The sequence below is a fragment of the Cyprinus carpio genome, chromosome B12 (genome assembly GCF_018340385.1).
Source record: "Cyprinus carpio isolate SPL01 chromosome B12, ASM1834038v1, whole genome shotgun sequence".
In the NCBI taxonomy this organism is placed as follows: Eukaryota; Metazoa; Chordata; class Actinopteri; order Cypriniformes; family Cyprinidae; genus Cyprinus; species Cyprinus carpio.
Window position 1 is genome coordinate 13,431,132 of NC_056608.1, and position 11,257 is coordinate 13,442,388.

The window sequence follows — 11,257 nt, forward strand, 5'->3', positions numbered from 1 at the left end:
GCAGACGGAAAGATATAGACAGTGTAAGATGAGGCAAAAGAGAAAGGAAGCAAAAAAGAGTGACAGAGAAATACAGTGAAGAGGGAAAAGTAAAAACACTGAATGATTGTTTTTGTGCCGAATGTGGAGGATTTTATAAAGAATGTGAGTAATTAAACCATTGCTCTCTGCTTGCTCATTCATGTTCAGCGTTATTATCGTGGCATGAGAGTTGATGGCATGATGAGAGGGACTTCCCCTCACACACACACACACACACACACACACACACACACACACACACACACACACACACACACACACACACACACACAGTGTGGGTAATAACAGGCAGACTACGCCTTATCTATGGGACAGTTTGACGCCAATGTGTCTCTTGGTCATTGTTTTGATGAGCTAACTCGCACTTAGGTGACACAATGGCACAGAAATTTCACTCAAACATTCAGAAACAACCACACACACACCTGCAGGCCTGTTTCATCCACATAATGGATATTTTTAGACAAGCCGTTTACAGGTGTATTGTGTATAGGTGCCTGGCTTGATTCCTTACTGACATCAATTTCCGTCCATCAGATGTGAGAAAGCATTTAATAAGATATAAAGTTATATTGTGAAATATAAAGTTATAATTGCCAAAAAACAAGTTTAAATTCAGAGATTTTAATTCATATAGTGAAATATTATCATAGTTACGTGAAATAAAACTGTCGTAAATGGGAGCTATAAAATCACAATTACAAGACTATGTCACAATTATGAGAAATCATAATGTTTTTCATTTAGAAACAACATACTGAGACACTGTGTAAGCAAGAAAGAATGGTCAAACATTATTTTAAGGTCCAAATCTCACTATTAACAAACAATTAATTACGACTTTTGCTTCAATAACTCATAATTTGCTGCTTAATAATATTTAGTAAGGTAGTTTAGGTATTAGGGATGTAGAATATGGTCATGCTGAATATGTTATTTATAAGTACTAATAAACAGCCAATATGTTAATAATAGGCATACTAATAAGCAACTAGTTAATAGCAAAAATTGGTCCCTATACTACAGTGTTACTGAAAGAACCAATCAATATCCAGATATTATGATGACATCATCGTTTATGTCTTGTGAATTTACAGTAAAGCTTACACGTTACTGTACTTACTATAGTTTTAACAGTAAATTATGCATAATTACAAGTAACTAATCCCTAAACAAACCCTAACTTTGACTCTACAGTAAGAACTTATAGTTCATTAAAATCACTCAGTAGTACCTATTTGTGTAATTACACTTTAACAACATCACAATAATAAAGTGTTATCAAATTCAATCTTAAATATTGAAAAATTATGTTTGCAAAAACCAAAAATAGCTCATCAAATGCTGAAATCATCTACAAAACTAGAAGCTAAATAGGGTTAGGAGTTTAGAATAAACCCAAACCAGAATGTTTGAGGAATATCAATATACCAAAGCACCACTTTTCATACAGTTCTACCAGGTGGAGTCTTGGTTTTTGTGGATGCATGTATCAAAGTAATTATTATACAGTCTAGACTCAGTAAAGCTTTGATCCAAACAGGAAGATATTGAACATGACATTTTTTCAGAAGAGAAATCAAAGGCATTTAGATGAGGTGATTTGACAGCTACATGATGCTAATGGCAGTTAAAAACATTGTTTAGCTGTTTTACTGTCATTTAGCAGTGAACTGTAAATGCTGGTTAAGATGGCTGTGACACTTTAACAGAGGTGAGAGAAGGAGGTTAAAAGCTTGAGACTGACTGCTTGAGTAATTTATGAAGAAGAAGTTGAGCATTTCCAGACATAGTTACAGACACCTCTCTTCAGACCTGACCAGTGGCGTCTCTCCTGTCATGTGTACGGGGTCCTGAGGGTCACATAGGTACTGAACATCAATCAAAAAGTCTAGAAATGGCAGCATGACAAACACAGAAAAAAACTGGCGTTGGTAAGATGTTTTTTAAAGAAGTCTGCTCACTCAGGCTGCATTGATTTGGTGCTTGCTGTCATATTATAATATTCTTATTATCATCAATGTTGAAAAGTTGTAATGCATACATTTTTTTGTGTAAACTGTGGTATATATATAATATATATATATATATATATATATATATATATATATATATATATATATATATATATATATACATATTAAGATTCTTTAAAGAACATAATTATATACTATATATACTAAGTATATACCATGCATATATAAAAATGTAGTATGTATGCCTGTGTGCCTGAGAGAGACTGAATAGATGAATAAAGCGGGGTAATGTGAGCAGTCTAAGGTTTGAGTTAGACCAGATGTCCTGACCTTTGGTTATAAGATACAGCTCTACTCCCTACAGAAAGACAGAGATGGATAAGGTGAGCTCAGAGCCACACACAAACACACACTATTTTGGAGCAGGCTTGCGCTCTTTCATCCGCTGTGTTCCCACCATTACACATTCTAATGACTCTCTTTAGCAGTGATGCTGAGGGAAGAAAGAAGAATTCATTTTTTTTTTTTTTTTTATCTCATATCTATCTTTAACCTCCTTACCAAAGTTCCTGGTATGACTTTGATGTCTGTTTTCCATAGATCAGTGAGAATGATAGGCAGACAGACATGCTGTTTTAGTAATATACTATTTATGGCGATCATTTATGTTTTATCCACTGCAGCTTCAAACAAAGAACTCTATATTTAGCTTTTATGATCTGAACAGAGGTTCATATTCACAGTAGCTTGTTTTCCCAGCACACTTGCAAAGTTTAAACCTATCATTTGCTTATGTTTACCTTGAAAGGCAAATACATTACAGAGTGGGATGGAGGGGTTTGATGGACAAAGGCTCTAATCAAACACTGAATCACAGGTAAACACAGTGTGTGGTACGTGTACTACCAGTGGCCCACAGAGATCCTCCAGGTGGTTTATTTTCTTATTTTCGATAAGTTTTTTATATATATATATAGCTTTGTCCATCTAATCATTACCATGTAGCCCAATCGAAAGTTAATCAATTTTCATTTATCATTTGTATTTAATAAACACTGACATCCAAAAAAAAAAAGCACTTATGGGTCTAAGACTACATTTTTTTCCAGTTCCAGTTGGTTTAGGGCTTTTTTTGTTGTTGTTGAGATCAGGTCCAAATCCGTTTAAGGCAAGTCAGTATATGTGGTGTATATTGGATAGAACTGGTCTCTTATTTTCACTAAATATTTTTTTATAGCATCTTCATGTATCTAAGCTTCACAGCAAGATTAGTAAAACCTAGGTCCTTTCATTTGTTATCATGCTAGAACAGTTAGTTTTTACAAATAAAACTGTAATCTCCGCTACTCTAAATACGGTGTTTAGAAATGCAATGTTTATTGCAGGCCAATGTTTATGTGATTATAATGCTATATGTTTTAAATGATTGATGGGAGTATAATTGTGTACCAGTCCACTGGGGCCGATCTGATTAGAAATGAGGATTTGGGGCTAACCGGCGACGTTGGTGGTTTGCTTGAGCATTTCTATGTGTTTGTGAACTACATTTTTGCTGTTGTTAGGGTGTTTGTTATTATGTAGAATTGTTATGAGATGCACCTAAGATCTTGCTAATATGAAAAAGGCAACATGAAAGTGCAAAACTCTGTCAAACAAGTTACTAAATATTACTGAATATAATAAGAAATAAAAATTGCTTTGGTAACACCTTGTCTACAAACTTAACTTGACTATACTGAATGCATCAAAGTGAATCCATTTGGACTGTAGTGCAAACTTGTCAGATATAGAATATGGCATCAGTTTATGGTTATTGTTTTGTCAGATGACTTATTTTTGTACGCCAAAACCTAGAAATGTGTTAACATTGTGATTTTTTAAAAACTTTTACATGTTTTTTAAAGGCAAACTAGTGGCTTAATGGGACTACAGAGAGTTGTCAGAAGGTGAAGTCATGTGATCATGGTGTGGTTAGTTATGTTTAGCTTTTTGCTTCTGACGATTTTATCTAGGCTTCAAAATTCACAAAAGTTGTGTTCATTTGCGAAGAGTATCATTTTGAACAAAAAGTGTAAGAATCATAATATTTGTTGGTCACAGAGCATATTTTCTGCAATAATCCAAAAACTAATGACAAAATCCTAATGGGTTTCTGTCAGGGTGATGCTAACATCCTGTTTGGACTACAAAATACGTCATCCCTGCAGCACTTAAATTCAGTCATCCTAATTACAAACTAAAGAAAGATCTGTTTAAATTACATGTAATGTAGTGGTTAGAGGCTATTTTAAATTTTAAATATACTACTTAGATATCAGATATTTTGGGAAATGTGTCACAGGGATTTTGTACAACTTGTTACATTACTGTATGTTCTGTTTAATGTGTTAGTAATCTGATCTTCATTCTTGTGTTTATCCTGTCAATACAACATTTTTAAAAAATTACAACCGTAAAAGTACAAATAAAGTATAAGCAAACACATTATCTTGTTGCTAAGCTCTTTTGGCTTGCCTATTTCCTTTCATTCCTGACTTTTATCCACTCTGAACATTAGATTCCCACTCCTCCAGACCGTACACACCCCCTTCATCCCTCAAACCCCGTCCCCTCAGCCCTACATTCCAGCATTTCACAGCCATAAACAACTATCAAGTTAATGGTTAAAAAAATCATTAAAAAGAGAACATCTGGGTAACACAGGCAGCCAATCAAAAAAGGCAGGGTGGGAGTGAAGCCCCGAACAGTGACCTGTGATTGGTCAGGCCCGGGCCTTGCACCTTGTTAAGTCAGTTCCTCTCATGTGTACGGGCTTTATGGAGCATTTAGAGAGGGTAAGAACCAGCGGGACGCGGATGGAAGGAGGGGGAAATGCGAGTGAGGGCTACAGGCCCTCTCAAACACACACGCACACACACACAAACAGATGGTAACAGTTAGCCGCGCAGTGGTAGCAGCAGTCGGCTTCTCTGTTCTTCAGTTCTTTATGTTCTAAATCAGAAGCAGCCTGTAGCCTGACCCTTAATTTGGAGCTCGCTACAGTTTTAAGATGTCACTGGAAATTGAGGTGGAAAAATTGTTTAGAAAATGAACTGATGGAATAGGCTGCGGTGCAGGAAGAATTGCATAATTAAAGGAGAAGAGTCTGTTTTTTTTTTTTTTAAATCAGCGTCCTTCATTCTCTCTCTTGCTCTGTCCGTGTCGCTCTCGATTCCATGCCTCCCCCTCACGTATTTGACTTTTCCAAATGTATGAATGTGGCTATTGAACGAGAGGGTTCGAGAGATAAAGCTGTCGAAAGCTTTCAGCTGAAATGAATCTTTAGAGCTGAACTGAATGAGTGTGTCTTACAGCTGACATTTTTTCAGGCATAACAGAAGATTCACTCAGGCATTAGAGTGGCTTCATGTGTCCCATTTCGTACTATTAACCTCAAGTGCATTTTGACACCTGTTGCTATGCTTCAAAGGCATTTCTAAAAGACAAAATACATTTTATTGGACTACTTTTATGATACTCTTATAGTGCTTTTTCCTTAATGCTATATAGCAGCATAAATCAGCATCCTTTATCCAGCAGCTTGGATATTCTACATAGTGTAAAATCTTATTTTGGGTTTCAAGTCAGAAGGAAAATAAGTACAGTGTCATAAATTCTAGCAAATAATGGCAACATACAATGACGTATACTTTGATACTTTAGCTGTGTACATATTTTTGTGTAAGCGTCTATGCATTTGTGTATGTTTGCACTGTACATAGCTTTGTGTGTACAGTTAGGTAAAATATTATTTTACAGTTAAAGAGCTGCTAGTGAAATGTTGAATCACAGTCATGGATGAAAAACGGGTCACAGCGACATTTCAGACTGCTTCGATCATTATACCCTGTCTCTCCTCTTACTTATTTCTCACATTGCCATGAATTTTGAAAAATGAAAAACACAGATCTTCATTTGTGTAGGGCATTCTATACACTACAGTAATAGGTGTATACAGTATAATGTGTGTAAAACAGTGAATGGAGCCCACTCACCTCCTCAGTAACTGGATGAATGTTTGGTGGGCTTTGTGTTCATAGCTGAATGGAACCTATACTGCCAGGAGTAATTATGGGTAATTGGTGACACAATGAAGTGATGACAGCTGTGGGGCTACACATACACACACATGTACACACATACACACACTACTGTGGAAATGCAAAGGACAGAATTGAATATTGAGTTCCTCTGACTGGTCTCTGACCTGCACTGCAGAGAGTCACTGAGGGGACACAATAAACCTATTTTCAAACCTTTACCTGCAAACCCATAGAAACGCATGCATTTACACTTTTAAGATACTTGTTAAACTTAAAAGGCATATTTCACCTAAAAATGAAGATCAGGTCATCATTTCACCCTCAAGTTGTTGAAAATCTTCTGTGTAACTTATGTTCTATAGATAGATACTTTGAAAAATGCTTGCAACTAAACTTGTAAGTACTTTTGTGATGTTTTGTTCTGCTGCATTCTTTTTTGTAGCTTTTTGTGTACATTGATGTTTCTAGTAATCACACTAAATTAATATGTGACAGCCCTAATTAACAGCCTGTTGTTCTTCTACTGGGGTATTTTCAAAAATGAAGTCATGAGGTTCTAGTAGGTTCAGTAATTAGCTACTGCCTCTGATGATTAAGTAAAGAAGAATGTAACCACGTATTCCCAAAAAAAACAAAAAACACAGGCTTTACAGACATGTTTTGAATCCCTTTAGAAATGTGAATGGACTCAAACATCCTGATAAGCCGGGGGACCTTTCAGCACAAACTTTGAACGCACGCACACTTTTGAGGTCAGGCATGGTTGGTTCAGAGTTATCTGTGGCTGTCTGAATTCAGTGTTCAAAGATGTCTGTGGGAAAAAGACAGCGGTTGATGTGGGAATGACCCCCAAGTTACCACACACTTTACTTACAGATAAGGTCTGCATGCACTAACACACACACACACACACAAAAAGAAAGAATTATTTCTGGGGTAATTAATAAAACAGTAGGGCTGGTTGTCACACTTTCATATTCAAGGTGGGTTTAATTAATAGCTTTTAAACAGAATATTATAAGATTTTCAGATGAATCTACAAGAAAACAGCAAAATATGTAAAATGTAGCATACAAAAATTAAACTATTATTTAATTTGTTTATTTTATAATATATAGCCATTACAACTAATATTATCTTTATTTATTTGTTTATAAATAGGGGGTCTTTTTTGTTTTTTAAAGACAAAAAAGAGAGAGAGGCCAGTGCTTGTCTTTCAAATATTTGCACTCAACAATCATTCAATTGTTCTGGAGAACACAGTAACAAAACAGCCATAATTAGCAAGCCGTAACAGTCAGAAACGCCACATGCTGTTAAAGTAGACGAGAGGACACAGGGAGCAAATGAGGAAGAGAGAAAGAGGAAAAGCTGAGGGAGGAAGAGGAAAAGGCCATATATCGAAAAATCGAGGGCGTTACGAAAGAGGAGTGTATTTTACTTCACTCACACTCTTTTTGTTTTTTATTTCATCTCCATGTCTCTTATGTGCAAGTTTACAAATGTTCATAAATGACAAAACACATACGCACATACAATCGTACACATACACACGGCTACTCTGCTCGGCTTTCTTGTGTGTGTCCTGTTTCACACGGCTGAATGAGCAGTGCGTTAACCATCTAATGGGGCCAAAGGACGTGTCCACTGAACTACACTGAATACACACACACACACTCCTCACTCACACTACACCTGAATGAGCACTGAGTTAACCATCTAATGAGGCCAAAGGACGTGTCTACTGAACTGAACACTCACACACACACACACTGGCCCATTCTCTCATGACATGTTCCTCCTCATAAAGCATCTGCTGATCCCTTTCAGACTTTAAAAGCATGGATTTGACATACATTTGTATCTCTAGTCATTGTCTTTTTTAGAGTAATCCAAAGCAAGAGTTTTGAGGCATAACATTTTCTATAGAGCCTACTTAGGGGGAAGTCGTGGCCTAATGGTTAGAGAGTTTGACTCCTAACCCTAAGATTGTGGGTTCGAGTCTCGGGCCAGCATGCCACGACTGAGGTGCCCTTGAGCAAGGCACCGAACCCCCAACTGCTCCCCGGGCACCGCAGCATAAATGATTGCCCATTGCACCGGGTGTGTGTTCACGGTGTGTGTGTGTTCACTGCTGTGTGCACTTTGGATGGGTTAAATGCAGAGCACGAATTCTGAGTATGGGTCACCATACTTGGCTGTATGTCACGTCTCTTTCACTTTCACTAATGCATTACACAAATACTGTTAATGCATTAAAAGGATAGTTCACAAGTTTTTGTCCTTCCATTGAAAGTTCAGGGAACCAAAACTTGAAGGTTATAAAAGTTGTCATAAAAAAAATTAAATAAATAATAATAATCCACATGAATCAAGCCATTCAATCCAAGTATTGTGATCACTTTATTTGATGAACAGGTTTAATTTAAGCTTAAACATGCATTTGTGATATGCGAGAACAAATTAGGCTTGTTCTAGCTTGTGATGCACACACAAGCTTCCATGTTCATATGTGATGCATTCCATGTGTGTTTATATGTGAATAAAATGCAAAATTAAATCCATTCATCATATAAAGCAATTATCCCCCGGTTTCACAGACAAAGCTTAAGCCTAGTCCCAGAGTAAAATGTAAATCTGAGCTGTTTCAACTAAAAGAAACTTGCACTTAAAATATATCAGTGCCTGTGTTTTGTCTCAAGACGCACACCAGTAATGTTTTTTCTAAGGCATATTTATAAAAATTACTTAAATGTGCTAACTCAACTATGGCCCTATTCTGGTTTAGTCTAAACCCTGTCTGTGAAACCAGGCCTATATTTCTTAACAAGACTTAGATTGAATCATGTGGATTCATTTTCATTAATAATTTTTCAATAATCCACTTCACATTACTTGAGTTACAAAATTTAAAAATACATTGAAATATTACAGTCCGATAAAATGTTAAAACATCACAAATGTTGAATGAAAAAGCAGGAGTTTTGTGATTTTCCCTGAAGCAGGCCTTTTTAATACTATAGAGTGTCAAATCCCATTTTATGGCCAGTCATTTTTCTCAATTTACCTGCCAATGGCAAAATTTGTTCACCATCTCACACATTACAGTGCATTATGCTCTTTAAATGAGTTGCAATAAACAAGTATTATAATGCATTATAAATTTGTTTATACTCACACTAGCATTATATAATGGATTTTAAAGTGCATTATAATACATTATAAATACCTTCATGGTGCATTATCTACAAGCTACATCGAATGTTTCCATTTACTGAGCAGATTCAGTCTGATGTTTGTAAATGCCAGTATGGGTTGCGCTGCTATGTTGCTGTTTAAACATATAGATAAAACCTAAAGATGAAGATGGGGCACCTGAGAGAGACTGCATCTTCTGAATGAAATGCCATGAGCGGGGGTGAGATGACCCACTCAGATTAGCTTCACATGCACAGAGGCCTCTGCTGAAAGGCTCTGATCAGACTCTGCCCCCAGACTTCAGACAGACACAGAGGCCTGGGCTAGACTGACCTGGGAATGGCACAGATGGACAGAGGAGGGAGAGAATGAGATAACGGGAGAGGAATGGAGGCATGGTTGTTGAGGGATGGACCAGCTTGAATTGCACACAGCATGTATGTGAGCTGAGCTCTTTACCTTATCGAATGACTGAACTATAATCACAATGAACCCAATCAATTCTGCTAATTAAACTACTGTGAGGAAATGAAACACTACCAAATGTTGTTTGGCACATTAAATGCCCAAACTATTCAGAGGATCTACTTTATTGTGGATTCTCTGTTGTAATTTTCACTGTGATTAAAATTTATTTGATACATCTTGCATTGAGGTTTAACGTGATTTAACGCACAAAGTGTGCTTATGTAGATGTGTGTGTGTGTGTGTGTGTGTGTGTGTGTGTGTGTATTTAATAGTATGAGTAGGGCAGGAGATCGGTGTTGGCTATAAAGTATCTCATTAAAGCTGTCAGGTCTACAGTTCAAATCAACTACAGCTGTGCTGTGTCTGCCTGTTGAACTGCCTAACTGAACACTTCCCCAACAAACACACACACAGAGGTGCTTGACAGTTCAGCATTTATCTGAAAGGATAAACTGACATTATTGCGTGTTTTAGAATGTGTAAGTTCTCAAATGAAGCTAGATCTGTCTCTTTCAGATAGTGGCATTCAGACCAACAGTGTGATTGCAAGTGTGACATTACTTTTATAAAACAGTTCAATAAACCTGGTTAAAATGAAGTCATTTACATTTAGACACAAAATTAACAGTTACAACATTTACAGTTGTTTCAGTATTCAGTATATTTCAGTTTTGCACTATAAAAGTACATAACAATATAGGCTATAGGTTATTAAATTAACTTACATGCTAAAGCTAATGGCGACATCAAAGAGGAAGTAAAAAAAAAAGCTTCCATGCAGCAAGAAATCAAATGTCTTCACTCTCTTTACCACCTGATCACAATTCCTACAAAATCATGATGTCTTTTAGTTAGATTATGTACTAGCATAGCATACAGATACCAGATTCTGATATATTAGTCTATAGTACACCACACATTTGCATTTACCATAAATGTATTCATAATCTTTCATGTAATTACGTTAAATTAAATGTTAATTGTCCAATTATTTCAGTTATAAAAAACATTGTTTGTGTGTACTTGGTATAGTTAGTACTAACTGATAGTCACTAAAATCTGATGTTGATTGAGGGCTCAATTTGTCATGACATCAGCTCACTCTGTGTCTGAATTCACTTACTCGTTTTCATTCACTCTTTCAGTGGATCATATTGGTAGAGTAATGTTGGGAATAGTGAAGGAAGGTATAGGAGTTTTCTTATACAGTCATAGTCTAGACAGCAGGGTACACAGAACAAAATACGCGACACATTAATCTACAAATCTGTTGTTTAGTTAATTGTCAGTCTGACTGTGCCAACTTTCCTCCTGTCACCCCATAACAATTATTTTTCTCCTTCCCACTCCATTTATCCAGTGCTAACACCTTGTGGGCCACAGAGCATTTAGGAAGGAGGTGAGGCTCATGGATGCTTAATAGACAGGATGCCTCCCCTTTGACCTTAATCTGTAAAGCAAAATGGGAGAAATGCGTCAGTTACTTCTCAT